The sequence below is a fragment of the Cricetulus griseus genome, chromosome 5 (genome assembly GCF_003668045.3).
Source record: "Cricetulus griseus strain 17A/GY chromosome 5, alternate assembly CriGri-PICRH-1.0, whole genome shotgun sequence".
NCBI classification, from domain to species: Eukaryota; Metazoa; Chordata; class Mammalia; order Rodentia; family Cricetidae; genus Cricetulus; species Cricetulus griseus.
The window spans coordinates 39,830,610-39,857,345 of NC_048598.1; the positions used below are offsets into that span (position 1 = coordinate 39,830,610).

The window sequence follows — 26,736 nt, forward strand, 5'->3', positions numbered from 1 at the left end:
CCTACAGCCCCATGCGCAGGCGCCTTGCTAAATTTCTGTTTGGTGGCGCGCTGCGTCCTGGGACTTGTAGTCCTGTCCTGTAAAGGCCACGCAGGTTCCAGGCGTTCTGAGTTCCGCTGGCCCTTCGGCCAGTCCTCATAGGTGGGCTTCACAGTCCCTGGGAGTCGTCAGTTATTTGCCCTTCTCTTCCTGAAAATGTTTCTCTGAGAGCTGACAGAATGACACTTGGTCCCCAGGTCGGTACCCTATAACTTGAGGAACAGTAGGAATAGTCTTCTGCCCTCTGGGAAATAATAATTTTTTAAAAATAAATAAATAACAGCAAAGTGAATGGAACTTGTGACGACAGAACCACGTGAGGGTGTTGCCTTCAATAGCTCACTTTTCTAGACTCTAATATGTAGATATGATCATTCCCCTTTTGCACACGTGGAAAGCTAGGCTTAAGGAAGTTAGCAAATACTAATCTATCTCACTCTTGGGTTACACTCCAACCTACCTCTGATTCAGAAGCCCCAGCAACTAAGCAGGACCTCAAAAAGGAAGGAGGGCAAGCGAAGCTAAGAACATGACTAATAATAGTTACTTAAAAAGCCCGTGGAAGAAAAGAAGTGTAGGATGCAAGTGACTTTTTTTTTTTTTTTAAGTTTAGTGAAGACTGGATGTTGTAATGAGTTGCAATGACTAACCGTTGGTAAAATGACAAGTAGGTTTCTCTTGCAAAAGCCCATTTCTTTCTTTTGTGATAATTCAGCAGGTGGCTTCAGAATTGAGGAGCTGGGATGTGACTGACCTCTGTGGCCACAGTGAATTTCGTGTTTGTTCATTCAGCAGTATTCAGCTGTCCCGAAACCTCTTGATTTTAATGCCTTAAAGCACTTCTGTCTTATCTCTCTTACCATTCAGGTGACAAAATAACCTTTCTTCCTTCACTCCTCCTTCGATACTTTCAAAAATGCAGGTGTTTCCTGAATTTTACCCCTTTGCTGTTTGCACTCTGGGTTATTCTTTAGCCACCTTATCTCTCCAGCTGATTTTCTAGATTTACATCTGACCTGATGATCAGACCTACATTCCCATCCAATTTCCCTTAGGTCTAGTTCAAGAGAAACTCAAGTGTAAAATTGTTTGATGTTTCAGAACCATGGTTACTCATCTTCTTTCATAGGTAGTGTCCAACCAGTTGCCAAATTACATAGATTAGATTGGTATCTCTGCTATCTTTCAGATCAGTGCCTTTCTACGCCACTTTTGCTCAGCTCTATGTCTGTTATCTCTTTGCTGAGCCATTGCAACAGCCCAAGTGATTACACTACCACCCTGTTCTCTTCTGCACTGCCACAGAGTTAGCAAACAAGCACATCTGCAAACACTGAATTCTTCCCCTCTCCTTCTATCTGCCCCTGTCCCAAGTTCCATGCAGCAACTAAATAAACTCTCTTTGTCTTTGCTCCTGTATCCCCTCTGTTACCCTGGAATCTTTGTCCAACACCCACAACCTATTAAGACTTGGCTTAGATCCTATCCCCACAAAACCATTCTGAATTTTCCAGAGAGCTCAAGTCACCCTCCATCCTGTATACCAGGCTTTCTTTTCTGGGGCCACCAACCAGCTCCCATATCATGACAGAGACTTATTCTTAGTTATGAATGCTCAGGCTTATTTTAGCTTTTATTTTAATCTTTCTCTTTATCTACATCTTGCCTTGGAGCTTTTTACCTTTCTTTCTTTCTGTGTGCCCTACTTCCAATGCTACTTTAGTCTGTCAGGCTGGCAGCTACCTGGCTTCTGGCCCCAGGAATCTTCCACTCTTTCTCCCTTGTTCTCCTTCTTTCTCTTTTGCCTAGATTTCTTCTACTTATTCTCTCTGACTACCAGCCCCACCTACCCCTTTTCTACCTAGCTATTGGCCATTCAGCTTTCTATTAGACCAATGAGATGCTTTAAGCAAGCAAGGTATACCAAATGCAACATATCTTTACATAATTCAGCAAATGCAGCACAAACAAATGTAACACACCTTTACACAGTTAAAGTAATATCCCACAACAATCCTTTCTCCCGCTGAACTCCGTGATTTTATTACTGAAATTTCATGTGCACTGAATTGTGACCACTTGAAGGATGTTAACCAGCTTGTTTCTAAATAGCCACTTTAGTGGGAAGTAGTGGTGCACACCTTTAATCCCAGCACTAGGGAAGTAGAGGTAGAAAAATCTCTATAAGTTCGAGGCCAGCCTGGTCTACAGAGTGAGGTCCAGGACAGGCTCCAAAGCTACACAGAGAAACCCTGTCTCAAAAAAAAAAAAAAAAAGAAAAGAAAGAAAGAAAGAAAGACAGACAGACAGACAGACAGACAGACAGACAGACAGAAAGAAAGAAAGAAAGAAAGAAAGAAAGAAAGAAAGAAAGAAAGACAGGGACAAAGAAAAAAAAAGAGTGACTGCTTTATCAAGCAGGAACTTTGCTCAAGCTCCCAAGGGAATGGAGGCCCTTATCCTGACCTTGGGAAAGGACTTCTGGGGAGCAGACACTACAGTTTCTTAGTCTTATTATATGGACCTGTTCCCCCATAGTGCTCCCAAAAGAGAAGGTCCTGATGTCTTACTCTTTCCCCATTATACCGTACCATTCTGATTTCTCTACACTTATTAACTGAACTCTTGCCCTTCGTGGCCTCAGGCTCTGGATCTGAATTGTAGGTATTTCATCCTTGGGATCAGGTATGCCTCCAGCATTCCTGTTCTTGGTATAATTAGGAACCTACATTGGAATTCTGGGCTCCACAGTGGTGGGGATTTTTTCCAGATAATTATTTTGTTTAGTGAAGCTACCGTTGTATACATTTTCATCCTTTACCAAAGCCCACAAAAAAAAATTCCAGAGGGAAAGGCATTAATATTGAGAATCATTGAAAATGAAAGCAAAAAGGTGCTGAAGAAGTGTGGTCTGCAGTGTCGAAAGGCTGAACTTTGTCAAACAGCAGTAGTCACCATGCGGTCCACGCCAACATCCGATGTGTTTGTTTTCTCATTCCTTCAGTTTCCTCACTATAAAGTAGAAATAATATGACCCTTTCGTATACTCATATGGGTGCTGTGAAAACACGTGAGCTCATTTCTGAATGATATTTATCCTTTTTACAAACCTGCAATCCTGCATTACTGCCATCCCAGATCCTCTTTGGCAGCCTTAATGATGAAGTTAGCTAAGTAAATAAATACCTCAGAGTTGGTCTTGGCTGTGCCATAGAGAACAAGACAAGCCAAAGGTCAATACCAATCATCTAGTATTTGAAAACTAAAAACAAAGACAGTCTAAAAATACTCAATGTTCAGATACATTTCCCAGTCAGTTATTTGGAGTGACTTATTGACAGTAACCCAAGTTTTTGTTGTTGTTGTTGTTATAAGTCTTCCTGATGTTCTAATCCTAAAGACTTCTGAGCCTTTTTGGCTTTCAGTAAGACATTAGCGATCTTGTTGAGAAGCAATATACTGAAGAGGAAGCACAGGCCTCAGTGTTTATCATTTTCTGCATTTTTGCTTGTCTCCAAGCTCAGCCTGCATTTCTAAAGGGTGTAATAATGAGCAGGCAGAGCACATTCTTTGTTGACTCACTGAATAATAAGCATCTTTTTCTCCTTTCTGTGATTCAGTCTCTAGCCAATAGTTGAGTCCAGTTTTCACTAACCTCTGCAAAATCATAAAGAGAAAAATCTGGTGTGACCCAAAAAGTCTTGGAAGTTAACATCTCCAAGCTGGAGCTCATATTCATGACGGAAATATACTCACAAAGTACATTTCTAAGTAGATCCCATTTTAACCCATTAATGGAAATACGAATTATTAGCTAATTGGCAACTTAAGGGCTCTGGAGAAAATTTATGTTCATTAGTTTAAAAACATACATTAGTAAATTTTTTTATTCTTAATTTTTTTAATATGGGAGTTAATTCAGAGAGCTTGGAGTTGTACATTTAAAAAACAAATGGTGGAAAGCACCCAAGGGGAATAAGACAGAAAGATTTTTTTAAAGGATATAAAACAGATTTTTAGAGGCAGAGAGCCCATTAAAAATAATAACAAGGGCAATTTATAACATGGTGCCCTTTAACCAGCTAAGGGTTTGTTTACACAGCCTTGTATCTTATGCAAATATGTATGTTCACTTTCCTGCCTGGATGTGTCAGAGATAAGGTGGGATAATGTGTAGAAACCAAATAGATGCAAGGGAGAGGCTTGCTTAAACTATTATGGTTCAGGAAGAGCCCTGGAAGGCTGAGACCAGTACTTGATTGGTCACAGAACAGCAGTTGCCCCCTAAATTCTTCAATTCTATAGATCTTGTTACTCCTAAAATGGAACTTGGAAGTGTTTTGTTTTGTTTTGTTTTTGTTGTTTAACCATTCTGCTAATGACTTCCCATTTAGTTCTTTCTTGCAAGATTCCCATTAGTTTCCAGGCTTGCCTGGTCTACAAAGCGAGTTCTAGGACAGGCTCCAAAGGTACCCAGAGAAACCCTGTCTCGAAAAACAAAACAAAATTTCCCATTAGTTGATAATGTGGAATTTACGGGGCACTTTTCTTCTTGTGAGCCCAAGCCTATGTCCGTTAAATCAAGGCAACATTTATTCTGCACTTACATTCTGGGACTCTATGGCTCCAGAAGGGGTATTTCACTGAAAAGTACTCAGTAAATATTATGGATTGTCTCCCCACATAGCTGACTGGCTTATCCAAATTCCAGAAAGGGAATGAGGAATTCAGAGGACTAATTCTCAGTCTTGATGTTAGACCTTCAGAACACTTCAGAATGTCTCATCTGCTTTGTCGTGACCAGTAGTAGCTCTTACAGCACGATGTAAAGCTCACTCCTTTAGTAGCCATTTTCCGTCTGCTCTCTTCCTCTGAAGCGAAGCCCAATTTTTAATGCTAAGTATTAACATTCTTCGTGTCTATTTGCAAATAAGGTTGACCTCAGAGCCCTTTCAGGAAGGATTAAATGACTTGGTATTGGTATCTTTCTTCTGGGGCCTTTGTGAAGATAACAAAAATAGTGTGTGTGCACAATTATGTAGAAACTTTCAGAACAGCTCAATAAATAGTGGTTGTTGATATTCATCATTATTGTGGAATAGAAAGAAAAAGCTGCCATTATGAGAGTAGGAGTCAAGTGGGTGTAGGTGCCCACAGCCCTGGTTCTAATCTACACTACAAATCTTATCCACTATGTTGTTCTGCTGACTTCGTGTAGCTACTGCAGCCTCCCTGTCCTAAATCATAACCGTTCTGGACCTGCATCCTACTCAGTAAACCACAGATTCTGCCATGGAGACCTTGTATGAGCTATGACCTCATCCCTATTTTGCAGTAAATATGCACGTATACAAGTATACAGTGTTGTTCTTTTGCTTAAGTTAAAGAGGCATGCTAGATTGCTATATGGAAGACGATCACAAGATACATTAACCATAGAGTTTATTACAGGTGAGGAGAGCGAGAGGGGGAGGAGAGATGAAGAAAGAGAGAGAGAAGGGGAGCGAGGGACGAGAGATTGAGAGGAGCAAGAGAAGAAGAGGGGAAGAAGAAGAAGGGGAAGGGAGCAAAGAGGAAAGGCGAACACATGGAGGTGCTCACTTAAAAGGGAAAATTGCTCATGCATACTCCTTACCAGCCCGGTAAGGAGTGACACAGTCATGACTTGTCCATGCAACACAGGGCCCTTTGAGCTGCCAAAGTATCTGCCCAAATGCAGATTTGCATGCCCCACCCATTGTCAGGGGGTGGGGTCAGCATGATAACCAGGTTCCAATAATCACACCATTTCTTATTATTAAAAAGGTGGTTGAGTTAGGCGTGGCAGGTTAGGGAATAAGGATTTTGAGTTCTAAAGACTGCTTCTTGCTGACCTGGGGGATGTTGACCATCCTTAGGGGAACCTTAGAAAGCTGGGATGCTGCCATGTCGTGGGGGAGTTGGTTGTTTCATTGAAGTCCTGGCTGTATGGAACTCTGGAGCCTCTTAGACCTGGCGAGATGTTGGCAGAGCAGAGGACAAAGTTAAGTTTAGAAAAAGTTTTTTTTCTCAGGTTCTGGTACTTGAACAGAGGATCATAAGATGAGGAAGGGGTTCCTGGGGGAGGGGGGTCCTAAGATGAGGGAAGGGAATCCCAGGACCGGGGAAAGACTGAATAATGTCTAGAGTGAATCTGACCTGTTTGGGTGGGTCCAGTTCGGTTCCCTGGAACTTACAAGAATCCTTTGAGTTCGTGAAAACGTACGTATTAGACACATTGGCAGCTTATTTGTGTTAGAAACAACTTGGCTGAAAGTATTAACATTTTTAAAACTGACACATATTTTTAGGACAATGAGAAGAACCTTGACTTTAACTTTGCAGTTATCATAAAGTGGTATAATATGAGGTTTTGTACTCTGTCAGAGTTGGATTAGTCGCTTATTAAAACTTTACTGATTAATGTTAAGACTATGAACATTACCATAATGAGAAAGAGAAATCTGGAAGGTGTTTCACTCTTTTGAATGTCTCAACTCACTTTATTTGTCATCGCTTAAGCCTTTTTATCTTCAGACTTTCATAACTTGTATTTATATTTAGACCTTATTACCATCTTCACATAGATAAACCCTAAAATACCTGTTCCTGAAATCTGTTTTGTGACAGTTGGAGCTTTGCCTGTTGCTTTAAGCTGGCAAAGCTACCAGTCGTCAAAAGCATCAGAGTTCTTGAGAAGGATAACATTTTACCTGAGTTAATGATTAAAGAATAACAGAGACTTACTAGCTGACTGCATGGACAGCCTCTCCCAAGGTCCTCCGTAGTTGTTGAGGGCAGCCGCTTTAAGAAGACCTGCCTTCTGCTGATAGCATGGGACCTGTGGATTAGGAATTTTAGGAAGACTTGCCTACCATTGGCCCAAGCAACATGGAGAAAGTTGATTCTACTGTCCTCTTGTCCATGGTCTGAAAAGTCCTTTGCAGCAGTTGAGGTGAAAGGCAGGATCGATCAATGGCTAGCGTTGCCACTTTTGTGGGTGGAGTTTCTTCAGTGCCCACCAGTCTTCTTGGAGGAAATGGGGTGGGGCCAGCAGCTGGCCTATCTCTCTGTTATAAAAAGCTTTTTAATAAAAAAATTTTAAATGCCATATTCTCTAGATCTGTTTAGTATATCTCAATAGACAAATATTTGTCTTCAGTTACTTGCCTTAAGCACATAGGTGGCTACAGATTAGTGTAGGATCTGTCTGGAAAACTTGATTGAAGCTGAGAGGCTATGGAGGGATGTTTTAATTAGAGTCCTCTAGACTGACTGCAACTGGTTTTAACTTAGTAGGATAGATTTACACCTCTACAGGACAAAGAAGTAGAGAAAAGTCCCCTTTTGTAATAGAAGCTTTACCTTTGTAAACAGCCTACAGGATGGACTGGGTTGTATAAATATTTTGTTAAGTTGAAATAGACCTTTATAACTTTAAATGTTTACTATCATTTACCAACATACAGTACCTTCCCTTCCTCAGAAAAGGCGGCCTCACCTATAAGGTATTTGAAGTCGGGAGAGGAAGAGGGCTTGGAGAATACATACAGTCAGAAAGTTTTGTAAGCATTCCATCTACATGATTTTTTTTAAAGATTCATTTATTTTGTGTGAATGAGTGTTTGCCTGCATGTATATCTGTTCCCAGGGGGATCAGAAGACCCATGGAATCCCTTGGAGCTGGAGTTACAGATGGTTGTGAGCCACCATGTGGGTTCTGGGAACCAAACTCAGATCCTCTGGAAGAGCAGTTAGTGCTTTTAACTAACTGCTAAGCCATCTCTCTAGCACCTACATGAATCTTTTTTCAGTCTTGTATGTATATGTTGCTTGCTTGCTTGCTTGCTTGGGTATGTGTTCACATGTGTGTATGTGTGTATTCATTCACATGCAGAGCAGAGGTTGTCAGCAGGTGCTTTCCCCTGTTGCTCTCGGCCTTATTTTTTGAGAGAGTGTCTACATATACACTGAGCTCATTGACTGATCAAGGCTTGCTGACTCGAAAGTTCCAGGTACCCATCTGTGTCTACTTCCCCCTACTAGGATTACAGCCATACACCACAGCCAGGCACACACCACAGCCCTCCACACACCACAGCCAGCCACACACCACAGCCAGCCACACAGCACAGCCAGCCACACACCACAGCTAGCCACACACCACAACCAGGCACACAGCACATCCAGGCACACAGCACAGCCCTCCACACACCACAACCAGGCACACACCACAGCCAGCCACACACCACAACCAGGCACACAGCACAGCCAGCCACACACCATAGCCATGCTCAATCTTTTCCATAGGTTCTGAAGATCTAAACTCAGGTACTCATTTTTTTTTTTTTTTTTTTTGCAGCAGTTGCTTTACCAACTGAATCATTTTCCTGACCCCTTGCTCTGTTTTTATAAAAGCATATCTCAGGGCTGGAGAGATGGCTCAGCAGTTAAGAACTTTTACCAGGCCTGCTGAGGACTCAAATTCAGTTCCCAGTACCCACAGCAGGTGACTCACAACCTCCAATAACTCCAGCTCCCAAGGGACATGCAAACATACATACATGCATACACACATACACTAAAAATAAGTGCATAAAAACAAGTCCTGATACTTGTCAAATATTTGAAGCTTAATATTTTTTACTTTCTTCTTCAGCTTAAAGTTATATTAAAAAATAGTGCTTTTTCTATTTCTTTTCCAAATATATTATTGAAAACAGGATATTTTTGTCAGAGTTTGGGTTTTGTCTATTTTTTTTTAATATATAAGCAAAGCTTTTAGTATTTTAGGTGATAGCAAGATATGGAAGATTTGTTATGATTTTAAAAAAATAGTATGCCTCAGGTGTGGTGGCTCACACCTGTCATATCAGTGCTTAGAATACTGAGACAGGAGAATTGCCATGAGTTCATGCCCTGCCTGGACTACATAATGAGTTCCAGGATAACATGGATATTTTATTCATGTTTGCTGGGGAGATATGAACGAACAACTATTCCCCCATACAAAAGGAATGATTTTATCCAAATCCAGCTTAGAGAAGTTTTAGGCTTACTTCCCAGTGCATGAGTGCATTAGAGCCCAGCATGGATGATGACCTCCAAAAACTCACATAGAGACCTTCCTTTAGTTAACCTTCCACCAGCTCCTCCCAGGACCACATGCAGCGCTGGCGGGGGTGGGGAGGAGACATGCAGGAGGGAGGTATGATGACCCTCTCTCTCCTCCCTATGAGGGACCCCCAGTCTTGGGAAGATCTCTTTGTACTCACACTTACTTTAATTAAGATGGTAATGGCTGATAGGGTGTCTGGACAGCATTCCACAACACTGAGGTACAGAAAGAGCCCCTGTCTCAAAAAAGCAAAAACAAAACAAAAGCTCAGACATAACTCTCAGTCTCTTTGCAGATTAATCTCCTTGTGAAATCAGCACTCTACTTCGAGATACAGGATTGCACTTCAGACTTGCCACCGCCCTTTTAAAGTTCATCATGCTTTTCTTTGCATCAGGTATGAGCTTGGCACTGGGGTGAGGAAACACTGCTAAAGACTTGGGGGTTTTATTGAATATTTGCACAACTACTTGATAAGCAAATTTTGCCTTCAGAGCCTTGCTAGCCCTGGTGTGGGGGCTTGCAGCCAGTTTTGGTGCCAAGGCTTCCGAGGATCCTGTTTACCCTGTGCCACTTGAGATCATTTCCAGTTTATGTGGCATGCCTGTTCATACCCGGTACACTGTGCCTCCTCCTGAGCAGTGAACTTTGAATAGTCTGTGAACGAGATGTATTACAAGTCTCCGACCTAGGAATAGCACACGTATATAAACCGGTTTCTCAAAGCTTCAGTTTTAGATTGTATTTTTCTCGATGTAAATGACCAGCTGAATCGAGCAGGGGTTCCAGATGTGAATCTGATTAGTTTAAAAGCAGGGAATAACTGTCACACACAGTTTGTGCTGGCTAGTTTTCTATGAACTTGACACAAGCTGGAGTCATCTGAGAGGGAACCTCAGTTGAGAAAATGCCCTGACCAGGTTGGCCCATTGGCAAGCATGTGGAGCATTTTCTTGATTAATGAACGATGTGGGAGAGTCCAGGGTAAGCAGAGTTTTCCCATCCTGGCAGCCACTTCCCAAATAACCACAAGAGAGTCTTATTATTAATTATAAATGTTCAGCCAGTAGCTCAGGCTTGTTATTAGCCAACTCTTGTATTTAAATTAACCCATGTTTCTTATCTACCGTCTGCCACGTGGCTCATGGCTAGTTACCTCATTTTCTACACGTCCTGCTTCTTCTACTTCTGCTGGCAGCTCCTCTCACCCTGCCCTACTCCCCAGTCCTTAGTTTGGTTGTCCTGCATAGACTTCCTGCCTGGCTACATGCCAGTTAGCTTTTTAGTAAACCAATCACAGTGACAAATCTTCACAGTGTACAAAAGGATTATTCCACAGCAGTCCAGCCTACTGTGGTTGGTGCTGTCCCTGGGTTCTATAAAAAAAAGCAGTCTGAGCAAGCCATGAGGAGCAAGCCAGTAAGCAGCGCCCACCCCTCTGCTTACTGCATGGTCTCTGCATCGGTCCCTGCCTCCTGGTTCCTGCCTTGAGTTTCTGCACGGACTTCCCTGGATGATGGACTGCAAACTGTAAGATGAAACAAATCCTTCTTCCCCACATTGCTTTTGCCGTGATCTTTTATCACAGCAATAGAAACCCTGACTAGAGCGCAGTAATCATACAAAGCTACTAGCTTGCTTTCAGCAAATAATTATAGTGGCCAAATTACAGGAGTCAGGCGAAAATTAACTATTACCTGGCCACCTCATAACCAGTTAACAAGACAAATCTTAGGCTGATTTCTCTTGGCAAGCAATGACAACCTATTGGAGTTTGTGCTTTGAGGGTCTACAGCTGTGACCTGCAGGAGACAATCACTTGAGGCAGGTAGGACACACAGCAGCCTGTAACTCCAGCTTCCGGGCTCCTCCACTACCTTCTCCTGACTTCTTCAGGAGCTCACATGTAACCCCTGACACACACACACACACACACACACACACACACACACACACACACACACTAAAGTAATTCTTTAAGCTGGGCACTGGTGGCACATGCCTCTAATCCCAGCACTGGGGAGACAGAGGCAGGCAGATCTCTGAGTTGGAGACAAGCCTGGTCTACAAAGTGAGTTCCAGAACATCCAGGGCCACACAGAGGAACCCTGTCTTGAAATCCCCCCAAAATAATAATAAATAAGTAAATGAATAAATAAACATAAATCTTTAAAGAGAGGGAACACTGGGAAATTTGGGCAGGGTTGGCTTGACAACCTGGAATGCACTGGCTGTAATATTTTACCTTGAGCCTTAGGTTTGATTAGACCCTTTCTCTTCCCATAAAGTACAGGAAGGTTTAGGGTAGTGGGTGACAAGCCATGCGGGAGAGAACAGGAGAGAATCACTAATCAGAATTAGTTAACATCATCTGCAAGGGAAAATAAGTTTCTTCAGCAAAGAATGCTAAAAATATAAGACACAGTATTGTGTGAAATTTATGCCTATTTGAGTCTAAATCACAAGTCTCCATAATAAAATCCTTTCCAAGGACCAAGAAGTGAAAATCATTTTCTAGTAAAATTGCTTTCAACAATTTAATGAACAATACATAATAATGAGTTCATTATTCACGTCAAAGAATCAGAACTCACCATTAAAAATAAAAATGTGTGCAAAACGATTACTTTATGGCAGCCTGTACCACATAAATAGTTGTGAAGCAACAACTCTTTTTTTTTAATAAAACAATATTCAGTATACACAAATCATTTAATAAATATTTACTAAGCCAGGCATGATAACTCATACCTGTAATCTCAGCACTCAGAAGGCAGAGACAGGAGGATCACCACAAGCTGGAGGCCAGGCTGGTCTACATAGAAGTGAGTTCTAAGCCAGCCAGGGCTACATAGTGCAATCCTGTCTAAGAAAATCATAAATAAATAAATAAATAAACAAACAAATACCCACTGGGTATTTGTGGTGTCATGAACAAAGTGGTAGTCATGGGAGTGTTTTGGCCTCAGTAGATAAGAGAATTGTTATCTTTCCACATTTTCCATTCTTCCCTCATCTAACAAGCACCCCCTTACCCTCTGTTCTCATGTTTTCTTTCTGTGAAATAACCTGAAAATAATGGTTTGTGTTTATTGAACTTTTAAAATGATTGCCTGCATGGTGTACTTCGCTTTCATCCTCTAACAGTATAGTATCTCAGTAGATGCTGTTACGTGTCTTGTTTCCAAAAGAAAAGAAAGTAAGATACCAAGAAACCCTCATCTCCCATAGTAGAGCTCCGTCTCAAACCCATGCAATCCAGCCTTGAAGCAGCATTCAGTCACCCAGTACCTGGTCTCATCAATACTTGATGAGTTAGTGTATCCACTACTGCCTTATCATCTAAAGCAAAACTCCAAAGTTTAAATACTGAGCTTGCTGCTGGAGAGATGTCATTATTATTAGTTAAGAGTATTTGTTCTTGCAGAGGACTTCGGTTTAATTCCCAGCACCAATATGGTGCTTCGCAACCATCTGTAATTCTAGTCCCAAGAGACCCAACACCCTTTTCTGCCCTCTAGAGGCACTGTATATAGGTGGTGCACAAAATATATGCAGATGAAACACCCACACACATAAGATTTTGATATCAGTACAAACTTGATACCACTGGTAATATTTACTTGACTAATACGATATTTACAGTACCTCTAAATGAGTCTTTGTAAATAATGCAAAACATCTCATTAACTTAGTTATGAACTTTTCTCTTCCCAGTTTCGAGACTCGGAACCTGGAGCAGGGTCAGGGAGAGATCTCTTTGATAGGGTACAGGATAAACACAGAAATCACAAACCAGTCAAGATCCTCCACCAGCAAAATCCAAATAAAAAGCAAAGAGAGGTCAGGGAAGTGACACTGGCAAATTTAATGACCTAAAACTTAGCAGAACATTCCATCTTCCTGGGTGTCCTTTAGTAACTACTGTGTCTAAGCCATGCTGAGATCTTGGAGGCTGACACAAGGAGCAAGATCTTAGAGAAACTATTAATAATTGAGAATGCCTTACTTGTGTGGTAAAATTAATAAACCTCAATAAATTATATTTTCATCACTTGAAACACACAGCATTTCTGACTAACTCTGTTTCTTAGTTTCCTGAAAATATTGTCAAATTTCAATTTTTAATGAAATCTGTACTTAGCATTATCCTTAAGTTAATAAATACCTAATACTCAACCATGTGCAGATTTGAAAATAGGCTCACCTACATCATTCTCAATAGTAACTGTCTATTGTCTTCATCATCTTTGACCAGTTTTTCCATTCATCCTAATATTTCCATTCATACCTAATACTTCAGTTATCCAGCAAGCTTTTGTTGATAAGTAGCAATTTGGGATGAATCACTTACATCTTTATTTTTTAAGGCAAGTTTTTAAATATTGTTACCACCCAACCATGGACACCATAGGGAAAAAGAGGGACAGATAACTTCAACTGGGGCATGATGAATTTGAAGTGTCTGTTTGACAGGCACTTGTAAGGATATGACTGTGGACACCAAGTGAGGCCAATTGTAAAAGACTTGAGCATTACCAACCACCAAAAATGATACTTAGAGTTGCAAGAGAGTGGTTCTTGCCAGGCAGTGGTGGTGCACACCTTTAATCCTAGCACTTGGGAGATACAAGCAGGAGGGTCTCTGTGAGTATGAGGCCAGCCTGGTCTACAAAGAGAGTTCCAAGACAGCCAAGGCTATGCAAAGAAATCCTGCCTCAAACTGCCAACCCTCCCTCCAAAAGTGGTTCTTAACCTGAAGACTCCTGCAGGATGTCTACTTCACCCTAAAATTAATTTCATTAAATTTACATCCACATTCACAAGTTAAACACATAGGAAACAAGACGGCACTTTAGGTCATTTTATGAAGTTCCTTTTATGTAGTGCACTGAATCATTCTCCCAAATAAGTACAGTGAACTCTGTACACAGGCAAAGTAGATATCCACTCCTGTGGGGTAATTATAGAGATGTCTCTGCTTCACTATCTCTCCTGTCACTGCACACTAGTGCTCCAAGGACCAGTCCTTCTGGAAGCAAGAATATGTTACCAGATTACATTTCATGGGACGTGAGCCACATTAGCTATATAAATGATTACATAAATATTGTTAATCCATGTGATAACTTTTACTTCTTTTTTATTGAAAGTAGTTTTTCTCATACAATATATTCTGATTATGGTTTCCCCTCTACCAACACTTCCGCCCCCCAGAACTCCCCACCCACGCAAATCCATGCCCTTCCTTTGTCTCTCTCATTAGAGTACAAATAGGAATCTAAATAATAATAAAATGAAATAATAACAAACAAACTGGAATAGGATAAGACAGACAAAAGAAAAATACTCAAAGAAACAGAAAAAGAAATTGACACAGAGACACATACATTTGCACACTCAGAAATCCCATTAAAAACACACCATCAGAAACCATAAAGACCTGTAAGGGAAAAAGGAAGGAAGGAAGGGGAAAGAAAGGGAGGGGGGAAAATGAAAGTAGTGCCCAGAAAAAGCATTATGAGACAGAAACCTCCAAAGATGCCACTGAGTTCATTTTGTGTTGCCATCTACTGTTAGGCATGGGTCAGTCCTTAAGAGTAGTTGTATATCCAGTGAGACTCCGCTGAAGAAAACTAATTTTCCCTTTGCAGGCAGTTCTCAATTGAAGGTGGCTTCTGGGTTAGGGATGAGGGCTTGTGTCCACTTCCCATCTCAGTGCTGGGACCCTATGTGCATGGAGACTGCACGCTGCCACAGTCTCCATGATTTTGTATGTGTCTGTCCTGCTGTATTTAGAATGCCCTGTTTCCTTTGTGTCCTCCACCCCCACTGGCTCTTAAAATCTTTCTGCCTCCTCTTTCACATAGCTCCCTGATTCCTGAGGGAGGGCGTTTGATAGAGACATCCCATGTAGGACTAAGTGTTGCAAGTGTCCTGTTGTGCGTCTCTCTGTGCCCCCCCTCCCCCACTGTAGGAGAAAGTTTCTCTGGTGATGGCTGAGCAAGACATTGATCTATGGGTATAATAAAATGTCATCAGGAGTCATTTTATTGCTATGTTCCTTTAGCAGAAAAATTGTATTAGGTTTCCTCTAAGTTCCTGGCCTATCTATTCTCATGTCCCTGGCCATCCAATGTCCATGGATCCAGTGTCATGCATGGGTTCCATCTCAGGGAGTGGGCCTTAAATTCAACCAGATGCTGACTGGTTACTCCCATAAGCTTTGTGCCACTATTGCAGTACTGTATCTTGCATGCAGGTCGCCACTGTAGACTGCAGGGTTTGCAACTGGGTTGGTGTTTACCTTTCTCTCTGGTAGCATGCAGAGTACCTTCTAGTATCATGAACACCCATCAATAGGGGTGGAAGACATCAGCTCAACTTCATGTTCATTGATATGCAGATATGGTGACTCTTAACAACTCTTTTTAATTTCAAGAAATATATCTTGGATGCTTAATTGTATCATTTAATACTAACAATCTGCTCAAAGCTTGTAGTCATAGGAGAGATTATTAAAGAAAAAAAAATGCCCTGGAAGAAAGAGACCCCAAAGATAACAGTTTGTCTTGATTTATTTTCCCATTACTGTCACTAAAGCAATTTAAGGGGAAAAAAAGGTTTGTTTGGCTCACAATTCCAAGTTACAAACCATCATGGCGGGGAAGTCACAGCCGCAGGCGTTGAGAGAACTGGTCACTTTTCATCCATAATGAAGAGCAGAGAGCAATGAGTTAATGCGTGCTGATTGTCAGCTTGCCTTTCCCACTTTATAGATAGTCTAGGATCCCTCACCCAGGGAACTGTCCAAATCATAGTTAGTGTGGATCTTCCCACATAAACCAATGTAACCAACATAATCCCCAATAGACATGCTCAGAGACTAACCCTCATCTAGACAACTCCTCACAAGTGTGCCCGTAGGCAATTGGTATTAACCTTTACAAAAAGACTTAGCATTTTGGCCATTTCTTTTATTTTTCATGTGAACCAAATTAAATTTTAAGTTACAATAGACTCATTTTTTATTGGGCAGTGCTAACTTAGAAGCTACAAGTGAGAAATGACAGATGGCCACATTTAAAGCTTGAATTGGCCTATGCTACAGCACTTTGTCTTATCCCAAAGGCTATAAAGATTTAAGCTTCACCACCCTAAATCCTTTAGAGTCCAAATCAGTGCTATGTTCTCAAGTGAGTGGGCAATCCAGGGCTTAGGGGCAAATCTATTCCACGTATACCTAGGAATTCAGGTTGCTGTCCCATCAACTGAAAGGCCCTATGTGACAACTGACTCATCAGTATCATAAAACACCCAGGCAGCCTGAAGGAAGAAAGGGGAAGGAAGGCGAGGGGAGGGGAGGAAAGCCAGCAGCTTCCTTGGAAAGGGATGTGAACAGGAAGTTGAACATCTCTTTCCTCACATCCTTTTCAAATGGAGTTATGAATTGGTCACACCTAGTTACAAGGCATGGGATTTGATTCTCAGTGAGCCTAACCTTAAACTCAAGGGATTCTGTAACTTGGAAGGAGAACAGTAGTCACTGGGAGCCACTTGGCCATTCATGCCAAGTCCTTGTTTGGTGTCCTTCAGTCATGCTTACTTAGTAAGGTGCAAGCAGGAATTTTTGATACATTCATAGATGGTTTTTTTTGTAAGATGGATTAATTGTGAAAAACAATCCCATTAAAATATTATTATATACAGTTTGTTCATTGAAACTCCTAGCCCTGCAGAAAAATAACGGGATCCTGGAGAAGTTTTCATATATAATTCACTCATTATTTTCTGCTAGGAAAAGCTAATAGTTGCAAAAGGAATCATTTTCATCATCATGACTTTCCTTTTCTCTCTGCATGAGATGCACAGAGATAATGTATTGCTGGAAGTGCAGTGAGGCAGCTTCCCTTGTGAGTATCTAAGTCCCATGGTGATGAGAGAGGTGGTTAGTAAACAGTAAAAGCTATATTAGTAATTGCAGGGGCTCCTAGGATGGTGCATGAGCAGAAACAAACTTGCAGGACAGTTATATACTGTTCCACCTTTGGAAGGGGGGAGTCTGTTAGAAGTTGATAAGAAAGCTTAGTAAGTTGCAAAATTGGTTGATATATTTAATAATAGGTTTGGGGAGAATGCTTGGAAGTTATTAGTGCTGTCAACCAAGGAAACAAGGATGTGTATTTGTTAAATGGAAGTCTTTCTCCATTGTATCAGTTCCCCTAGGATGCCAGGGAACCTGGAGTTTAGAAACCTACAAAGCTGATTAATGTTTTCATTAATGGCACATGCTAGAGCTATGCAGACAGCACAGGGCACTAACCACATGTGGCCATCGAGCTTTTGAAATATAATTAATTGGTAAGGGCAAGCATACTTTGGGATTTTCTTCCAAGATACTAGATTTTAAAGGCTTGTTAAAAGTGCAAAATAAGCCAGGTGGTGGTGGCACAAGCCTTGAGTCCCAGCACATGGGAGGCAGAGGCAGGCGGATCTCTGTGAGCTGGAGACCAGCCTGGTCTACAAGAGCTAGTTCCAGGACAGCCTCCAGAGCCACAGAGAAACTCTGTCTCGAAAAAACAAAACAAAACAAAAACAAAAACAAAAACAAAAACAAAAACCAAAAAAAGGTGTAAAATAAGGCCATTGATATGGATCAACAGGTAAAGTCACCTGCTTCCAAACCAAATGACCTAAGTTCGATTCCCAGAACCCACATGATAGAAGAGAACTGGCTCCCAAAAATTGTCCTCTGCCCTCCACACTCAGGCTGCAGCATTGCCCACCCATACACATACACTCACCACACAAAATGAATAAATAAAAGTGGGAGTTTAAAACAGAGTAAAATCATGATTTTTAACATTGATTAAATACGTAAATGACTACCTTAGATAGATTGGGTTAAATAAACTATCATCACTAAATTTTACTTGTTTTTACTTTTCATGTGAAATTCAATTTTAGATTACATAATACTCAGTTCTGTTGGGCAGTGCTGACTTAGAAACTACATAAGAGAAATGATAGATCACTGTATTTACAAGTTTGAATGGCCTGTTCTACAGCACTTTGTCTTATCCCAAAGGCCATTTTCCACCATAAAACCCATTAGACTCCACACCAATGCAAGACCAATGCTAGCGTTTCCAGGATTATTGGTGTTGGGTTAAGTCTTCTCTAATGATGAATGCTTTGCTATTCTGCTTAATACTAACCAATTATAACTATTCTAATTATCAGAAAGCCCTTCCTCACACTGGGAAGGAATTTCTTCTTTGTACTTTCAACATCTGAGACTTTTTTCTTGAGCATAATTAAGTCTAACCCTTCTATTATTTAGACTTTCTGTTGTGGAGACAAGTACCTGAGGGAAGCAATTTAATAAAATGAAGTTTTGGGGGGTTGTTTTTTGGGGGGTTTCTGGGGGTTTTGTTGTTGTTGTTGTTTTGGCTCCTGCTTTTAGAGGTTTCAGCCAGTGGTCTCTGGCCCCGTTGCTTTTATGTCTGTGCAAGGCAGAAGCCTTAAGGACTTCCTTCAAGTGATTAACTCTAGAGGAGATGACCTCTTATGATATATATCTAGTCTGTTTGTGGGACTCCTAACAATGGGAGCAGGGACTGTCCCTAATGCTTTGGCTAGCTCTTGGGAACCCATTCCTCATACCAGATTGCCTTGTCCAGCCTTAATACAAGGGAGGTGCCTAGACTCACAGCAACTCGATATGCCATGATTTGCTGATACCCATGGGAGCCCTGCTCCTTTCTAAACAGAAAGAGAGGAGGAGTGGATGGGGGGGTGGAGAATGGGAGGAGAGGATGGAGGGGAAACTGGTCATGATGTAAAATAAATAAATGAATAAAATAAATTACACCTGAAAGGTCATTCAATGCTGTTTTCTTTTCTTCCTTCCTTCCTTCCTTCCTTTTTTTTTTTTTTTTTTTTTTTTTTGGTTTTTCCAGACAGGGTTTCTCGGTGGCTTTGGAGGATGCCCTGGAACTAGCTCTTGAGACCATCTCAAACTCATAGAGATCTGCCTGCTTCTGCCTCCCGAGTACTGGGACTAAAGGCATGCGCCACTAATGCCCATCACTGCTGTTTTCTGCCTGAGTCAGAAACTTTTCTTCCCCACTTAATAAAGGATCTCTCTGTGAAGAAAAACAAAAAGACTATGTCTCTCTATATAAAGTTTTATAACTATTCACTTATTTTGCGCGTAGGAGGCATTGAGCACTCTCTACCTACAATCTTGCTGTAGGAATGCTGTGATTACAGATGGCACCACCACAGCTGGCTTTGTATGTGGGATCTGGGATGGACACAGGTTGTCAGGCTTGCTCAGCTAGTGTCTTCATCAGCCAATATGTTCCCCACAAGAGCAATAGCTAGCTGCACGTTTATGTTTTAGTACTTAGGTTTTGTGTTTGACAGTATTCTTTCTTTTTGAAGAAGAGTCTTGCTTTATTTGTAATTGTAAATGTATGTGTGTGGTACACATGAGTGCATCTTCCTGCAGAGGCAGAGGAGCCCCAGGAGCAGGAGCTACAGGTGGTCGTGAGTGCAGTACACACGCACACACCTCCTGAGAGTCCTTTGTTTTGTTCCTCATCTATTTTCTTTAGTTAATCCAATGATCATACATGAGCAGGAACCAATGGAATTTTTTGAATACCTGGAATCTGGACTCGAATTTACATACTAAGTTTCCTTGAAATTCTGACATTTTCTTTTTCAGTTCTTCATCTTAATTCAAATAAACAGTTTTCAGTCTTTCCTCCTTACCACCTTTCCATGCTTGTAGGAGTATTAAATAAGTGTGTGTGTGTGTGTGTGTGTGTGTGTGTGTGTGTGTGTGTGTGTGTGTGTGTGTATCTCTCCATATAGAATGGGCTCTACTAAGCCTTATATATTGTCCCAGTCACACCATTGTCACCTATATTAAGGGAGTCTAGTTCTGTCTTCTTCAGGTTCCCCATTTGTCAAACCTGAGTCAGTGATCTCTCACTAGCTTGGGTCAGCTGAGTCTGTGGGTTTTCCCATCATGGTCTTGACTCCTTTGTTCATATTATCACTCCTCCCTCACCTCAATTGTACTCCAGGAGCTCAGCCCAATGGTTAGTTGTAAATTTCTGCATCTGCTGTAAATATTGTTTATATAAGTACTGTATAAGGGCCTTTGGGGTGGTTTTAATACTGCCCCACCCCACCCCCCACAAATATGTCAATGCTCTCTCCCCATAACTGGAAACGTAGTCTTGTCTGGATAAAGAATCTCTGCAGATACAACTAAATGGAAGATCTCAAGATGCACTCACTCCAGGTTATCCAGCTGGGCCTTAACACTGATGAGGAAAGCGGAGCTTCGAGTTGCACAGCCACCTGCATGCTGCCAATACTACGGTTTCAGACTGTCTTTTGGTCAAGGTAGCCATTATATTTCCTTGGTATCAAATTAGATTGAAGCTACAATGTCACCCTTCTCAGGCACAAATCATGCTCTTTACTCCGCCGTTATCCTAGCAATTTGAGCCCATGTTTCATTACTCCTTAAAAGGAGTAACTTAGTCCAGAGCATCCCAAACTGGTATCTTGAAAAGTTCTGAAGGACATAAATGAAAGCTACTGCAACTTCCAAAAAGGCCTGGAACTCGCAAATAACGTAAGAGGAGGGGCTAGGACCTCCAACATGCCCTCCATGGCGGCCCTCAGTGACGTAACATACTTCCCGCAGGCTCCACTGCCTGAAGACCAAACCCTTAATGAGGCAGGAGCCTTTTAGGGGACCTTTCAGACCCAAACTATAACAAGGAGATAAACCTAAAATGTGACAGTCTCCCCTCTCAAAGCTTTTACTGCAATGTAATTGCTTCTGGATAAATATTTTTTGAAGAAGTTTCTCAGTGGCAGCCGTTTGTAAAGGATCACCAGTTTTAATTAGGTGTAACCAAAGTAGGAGGACAAAGAGATTTAAAGGCATATCCTCCCGATTTTTATGGGTTTGCTGAATTTATAAAGAGGATCTTTGAACCTATTCTGCTCATAGAAACATATTTAGACGCTTTTTGCTTATATGTTTTATTTGCTTTGGCTTTTTGTTTGTTATTGCTTTTGGCTTACATGTTTAATCCCATCTCCTTAGTAGAGTCTAGTAACTTTATCTTTTTCCTTTTTAGATATATTTATTTATTATGTATACAGTGTTCTGTCCTGTTCCCGAAGGCCAGAAGAGGGCACCAGATCTCATTGCAGATGGTTGTGAGCCACCATGTGATTGCTGGGAATTGAACTCAGGACCTCTGGAAAAACAGCCGGCGTTCTTAGCCTCTGAGCCATCTCTCCAGCCCCATAGTAACTGTGTCTTAAGGTAACTTTTTCCCTAGCAAAAAGAAATTTCTGTTTTTATGGCTTTAAGCATTATTTAGCATTAAAAAGAAGTCATTTAGACACCAAAAGATATTATGCAGGTGAAAAATTTTAAACTCAGCATGTTTTTCAGACTTCAAATACCATCTGTTATGTTTCCACAGCATGGCATGGCACGATTTCTGAATATGAGTCCTCTTGTACTTTTAATTTCTTAAAGTGTATCAGGGAATGGAAACGGGCTAAACTGTCTTTCATAACAGACCTCTTGGGACAGTCTTCAGTAATACACAGCTGGAAATACAACCTGGCATTTCTTATTCCCACCTGGGCAGTCTGTCATATCTTGTCATGTTCAGATGCCTGCCGTGTCTTAGTAGGGGGAGAGTGCCAGCAAAGTGGCTTGGAAGGTGCCATAGAAACATCTCCATAGAAAATATTAGAGGCAACATCAGAATGTCATCCACATTTTTAAAAATATATTACTCATTTCTTGAAATTTTCATAGCTGTTTACAAAGAGTTTTGATCATATCTACCCTGACTTCCCTCTCCAATTCCCCTGTGGCTCCCCTAACACATCTCCCTCCCAAATTCATGTCTTCTTTTTTTCTTTTTCTAAAATAATAATAACAATAATAATAATTCACTGGCTGGGTGGTGGTGGCGTACATCTTAACCCAGCACTCAGGAGACAGAGGCCAGCCTGGTCTACAGAGCAAATTCCAGGACAGTCAGGGCTACGCAGAGAAACCCTGTATCAAAAAAAAAAAAAAAAAAAAAAAAAGAAAGAAAGAAAAAGAAAGAAAAAGGAAAACAACAACAACAACAAAAACAGAAACAAAATTTAAAAAACCACAACCACCACCACCAATAGTAATAATTCATTGTATCCAATTAGGGCTGTCCACATGTACATGGGTGTAAGGCCATCTACTGGAGCATGGACAACCTACTCCCAAAGAAAATTGACTCTGCTTCCCCCCAGAAGCCATCAACTACCAATAGCTCCTCAGCTACAGATGTCCCCTCACGAACCCCTCTGCTATCTATGCAGGAATTTTGACTGGCTTGATCTTGGGCAGGTCTTGTGCAAACTACTGCCACTGCAGTGAATTCATGAGTCAGCAGCTGTGTCATGTCCACGGGGTATTTCACAGCACTTTCTCGTCTTTGGGTTCTTACGTTCTTTCTGTCCCTTCTTCCAAAGAGCAGAGTCAGTTTCTGCTGGGTGTTTATAAGCTCCTGATTTGTTTGTAAGTTCCTGATATTTTTTAAAGATTTATTTTACTTTCTGTGTGTGTGAGTATGTGCGTTTGTGGACCATGTATGTGTCTGATGCTTACAGAGGCCAGATCCTGTAACTGGAATTATCAGTGGTTGTGAACCACTGCGTAGGTGCTGGGAGCTGAACCCAGGTCCTCTGCAAAGAGCAGCCAGTGCTCTTAACCCGTGAGCCATCTCTCCAGCCCCTGCCCTTCTGCTCTTACTCATTCTTTTCCTTGGAAGCCTCACCCAAGTGGACACCAGCTAATGGCCTTAACAGGCTTCCCCAGTTGATTTCTGCTGCATGAGTATTGGATCTAATAATATTTTGATACCTGTATCTATCTGTCATCACTTACTACTTATTTTTTTATTCTGACTTCCTATACATCTGATAAACTCCTCACTCATTCAAAGCCCCAAGTATGACTGTCATAAGTCATTGTCGAGAACAGAGAGTAACACATCTTCTGTGAGACACGGCAGAGAGTGGTAAATACAGAAAGCAGCAACTACCATTTAAAGTCCTCTGCTCCAATCTGTCCTTCCCACCTCACCAGCTTTCTTCAGGATTTTTTTTCATGTATATATTTAATCTTCTTATGATGTTTCTTAAAACATAGCTGTGGTTTCCCCACATCATTAAAATTTGTTAACACATCTTTCTAAAGTTGCTACACCCCAAATCACTACATATTGAAAATAAAATAGCACGGCAGAGATTCATGTGGCTTTTCTTGGCAATTTGAAGTTTGTGACAACTGTGAGGTCGGAGAGTGCAGGCAGAGAAGACCGTCATCTGTGCTTCCTCTCTTCCCTGAAGGGTCTGGATGGAGACTGTGAACCCACTTGATGTAGATGAGTAAGTCAGGCTGTGTCTCGATGCGGATAATGACACCCCTCTCCTCTGTGTAGTAGTGAAGTGATGGTCATCCCCAGGACAAAGCCACTTGTCTCAGTGATGGCCCGAGGCAGCATATCCATGGCATACTTGTTATCCAGAAGGTAAGGGTCCAGAGGAAACATGATTTGTAATACTTGTTCTGTCAGCCATTGTTCTTGGCTGTATACAGTTTGAGAGCTTAAGAAATTAGTTTCAAATTCCAGTGAATGTGAATGTGTTCTTAGAAAGCCCAAGCTCCTGCTTGAAGAAGTTGTACTGTCGACTCTACAGGAGGAACACTGCAGCTAGCCATCTGTCACTGCCATTGTGAAAACTGACTGTCACTCTGCTGAGCAACGACACTCAGAGTGGATTTGCCATAGGTAACCAGTGCCTGATTCCTAAGTCTTTGGAATTGGAATTCCTGAGCGTGTCTTACTGCTAGAGTTTACCCATGCCCTTAGATGTAAAGAACAGTGCAAAAGGAAGCTGCTGGCTTCTAACTCAAGAGCAGGTAGATTCCTCAGACATGGAAGCACACATTTAGGATCCCAGAACTCTGGAGGCTTGGACAGGGGGATCAAGATTTCAAAACCAGCCAGGACAACATAATGAACTCTTTATTCAACAAAACAAAGCAGATGAACAAAAAGATAGTGAATTTTTTAGGTAAGTTCTTCTCCCTCACAAATGAATTAATATTCTCACTATTAATAAACTGCCGGGCAGACAAAAAAAGTATAATGAAGCCCAATACTGCCGTGTAATGCCAGATTGCATAAACCTTTCATAATATAGATAGCAATTTCTTATTAACAATTGTTGGAGCATTTAAAGCTATTTGGGGCGAGAGACTCAAACTGACATCCTTGCTAAACAGTTACTACTGGCAGTTGATGTCTGTTGCAGAAGGGAAGAGTCCTTTTTCATTGGCATTGTGGCCACTGAAGGTTGACCATGCTCCCATGGGTGTCTCTGTATGACCCCTAATTAGAGTCAGTAGGCTACTCTAAAAAAAGTGGAAAAGAAGTTGGGAGGGGAACGCGGAGGGTCCATGCAGATTTTAGGAGAACAGGTAGTGGATCAAAATACATTCTATACATGTGTGAAATTTTCAAATAATAAATTTATTGTATAAAATATCTTAAAATACTTTATTTAAAACATTTTAGATTGCCATATGTGGTGGTGGTTGTGGTGCATGCCTTTATCCCAGCACTCAGGAGGCAGAGGCAGGCAGATCTCTGTGAGTTCGAGGCCAGCCTGGTCTACAGAGTGAGTTTTAGGACAGACAGCGCTGTTGCACAGAGAAACCCTGCCTTGAAAAAAATTACTCATGGAGGTAAGATTTACATAGAAGAAAAGTGGATACTTTTATACCCTTTAAACCTCTTATTACATAGTTTAATGAGTATTGGCAACTGCACACAGTCATAGTGCAGCCACTATAATCAAAATATAGAACAGTTTAACCTGAAATTTCCTCATGTGCCCCTTCCCAGCCAGCCCTTCACAGTAATCCCAACTGATGGCAGCCAGTGATCTAAACTTTCTTGCTTTCTTTGATGATTTGAATGTTCCCATAAGGCTCCTGTATTTGAACACTGGGTCCTGGTGGTGGTGCTTTGGCCAAGGCATTTTATCACAGTAACAGAAAAGTACGGGCTAAATCACATCAGTGGCTTTTGCATAGCTGTTACCTATAACACTGGGGAGAACAGGAGGAAAGGTTCATTTGAGTTCATGAACTTAGAAGCTCCATTCCATCATGACAAGGGTGGCCCGGTAATGTAGCTTACCTCCTGGCCAACAGGAAACAGACAGAGCCATAATGGGGAGATGTGTTCAGTTACACCAGGACATGACTCCAATGGCCTTTGTCCTGCAACTTAGTCCCACCTTCCACATTCTACTACCTTGTAATCAATTCAGAAATTTAATCCACAAGGTGTTAAAATATTTATCGATTACTGGGAGGTGCCGGTGCATGCCTTTAATGCCAGCATTTGGGAGGCAGACGCAGGCAGATCTCTGTGAGTTCAAAGCCAATAGAAACACGTAATGAGCTGAATTCAGAGTTGCTTACCTGAGCACCCACGCACAGGTCAGAAAGCCCTTAGAAAGGAGCTAGGAGACCTTTCTTGTATCGTGCTTTTCTTTATCCAAAAGCCTTTGGAATTTTGAAGGACTCATGCCTTTGCACATGGAAGAGAGGAAATAAAAGCCAGTAGAAACCCCAGAGGTTAATACCAGCTGTGCATTCCCTCCATTGAACCTGCTGTCTTTCCATGATCCTTTACTTTCTCTAAAGTCTAGCTGTCCTTTGTATTGAATCTGTTCATCTAGGTAGTGATTTGGCTTTGTTCCTGGGTTCCACACCATTCCTTAGCCGCTGCCCTTCCCCTCCTTGAACAATTTTGGCTATCAAGGTAATTCCCCTAGCTTCGGATCTGCTAATATCAGCATTTTGACACTTCTTATTGGCCTCAGACCCACGCATATCTTCCTCCACCACCACCATCACTACCTCTAGCTCTTGCTGAAAGTATGGGACTTGAAATTACTGCCAACTTGGATAGAAACAAAGATAAGTGAAGCAAGTGTATAGATGACGCAAAACCAGGAGAACAGCAAATATACCAGATGACAGGAGCATGCCAAAGATTTCCATAAGCTACAACAAAGAACTAAAATTAACCAATATAGGGGATGGAAAGATTTCTCAGTGGTTAGAGCACTTGCTGCTCTTCCAGAGGACCTGGGTTCAATTCCCAGTACCCACATGGGAGCTCAAACTTATCTGTAGCTCTAGTTTCAGAGGGTCTGACACACTCACACAGACACACATGCAAGCAAAACGCCAGTGTACATAAAATAAAAATAAATCATTAAATTTAAAAATTAACCGATATAAACTATAGCTGAGTAGAATTCTGAGCTCAGATCTCTCTTATGTAAACATAGGATGGGAAGCCTTGAGTTTCTGCTGCTACAAATGGAAGTGCCCTGTAAGTGACAGAAAAGCAGATTATGCTGCACATGAGTCTGTT

The 26,736-nt window shown here is 41.4% G+C and overlaps 1 long non-coding RNA gene across 1 annotated transcript; it reads left to right on the forward strand.

Moving 5' to 3' along the window:
* The first annotated feature begins 59 nt into the window (after nucleotides 1-59).
* LOC103159236 lies at nucleotides 60-19,196 on the forward strand. Its single transcript, XR_004770344.1, has 4 exons — nucleotides 60-236; nucleotides 7,544-7,622; nucleotides 9,460-9,572; nucleotides 19,138-19,196. It is a non-coding gene; the product is annotated as an uncharacterized LOC103159236 (long non-coding RNA).
* Nucleotides 19,197-26,736: the final 7,540 nt, after the last annotated feature.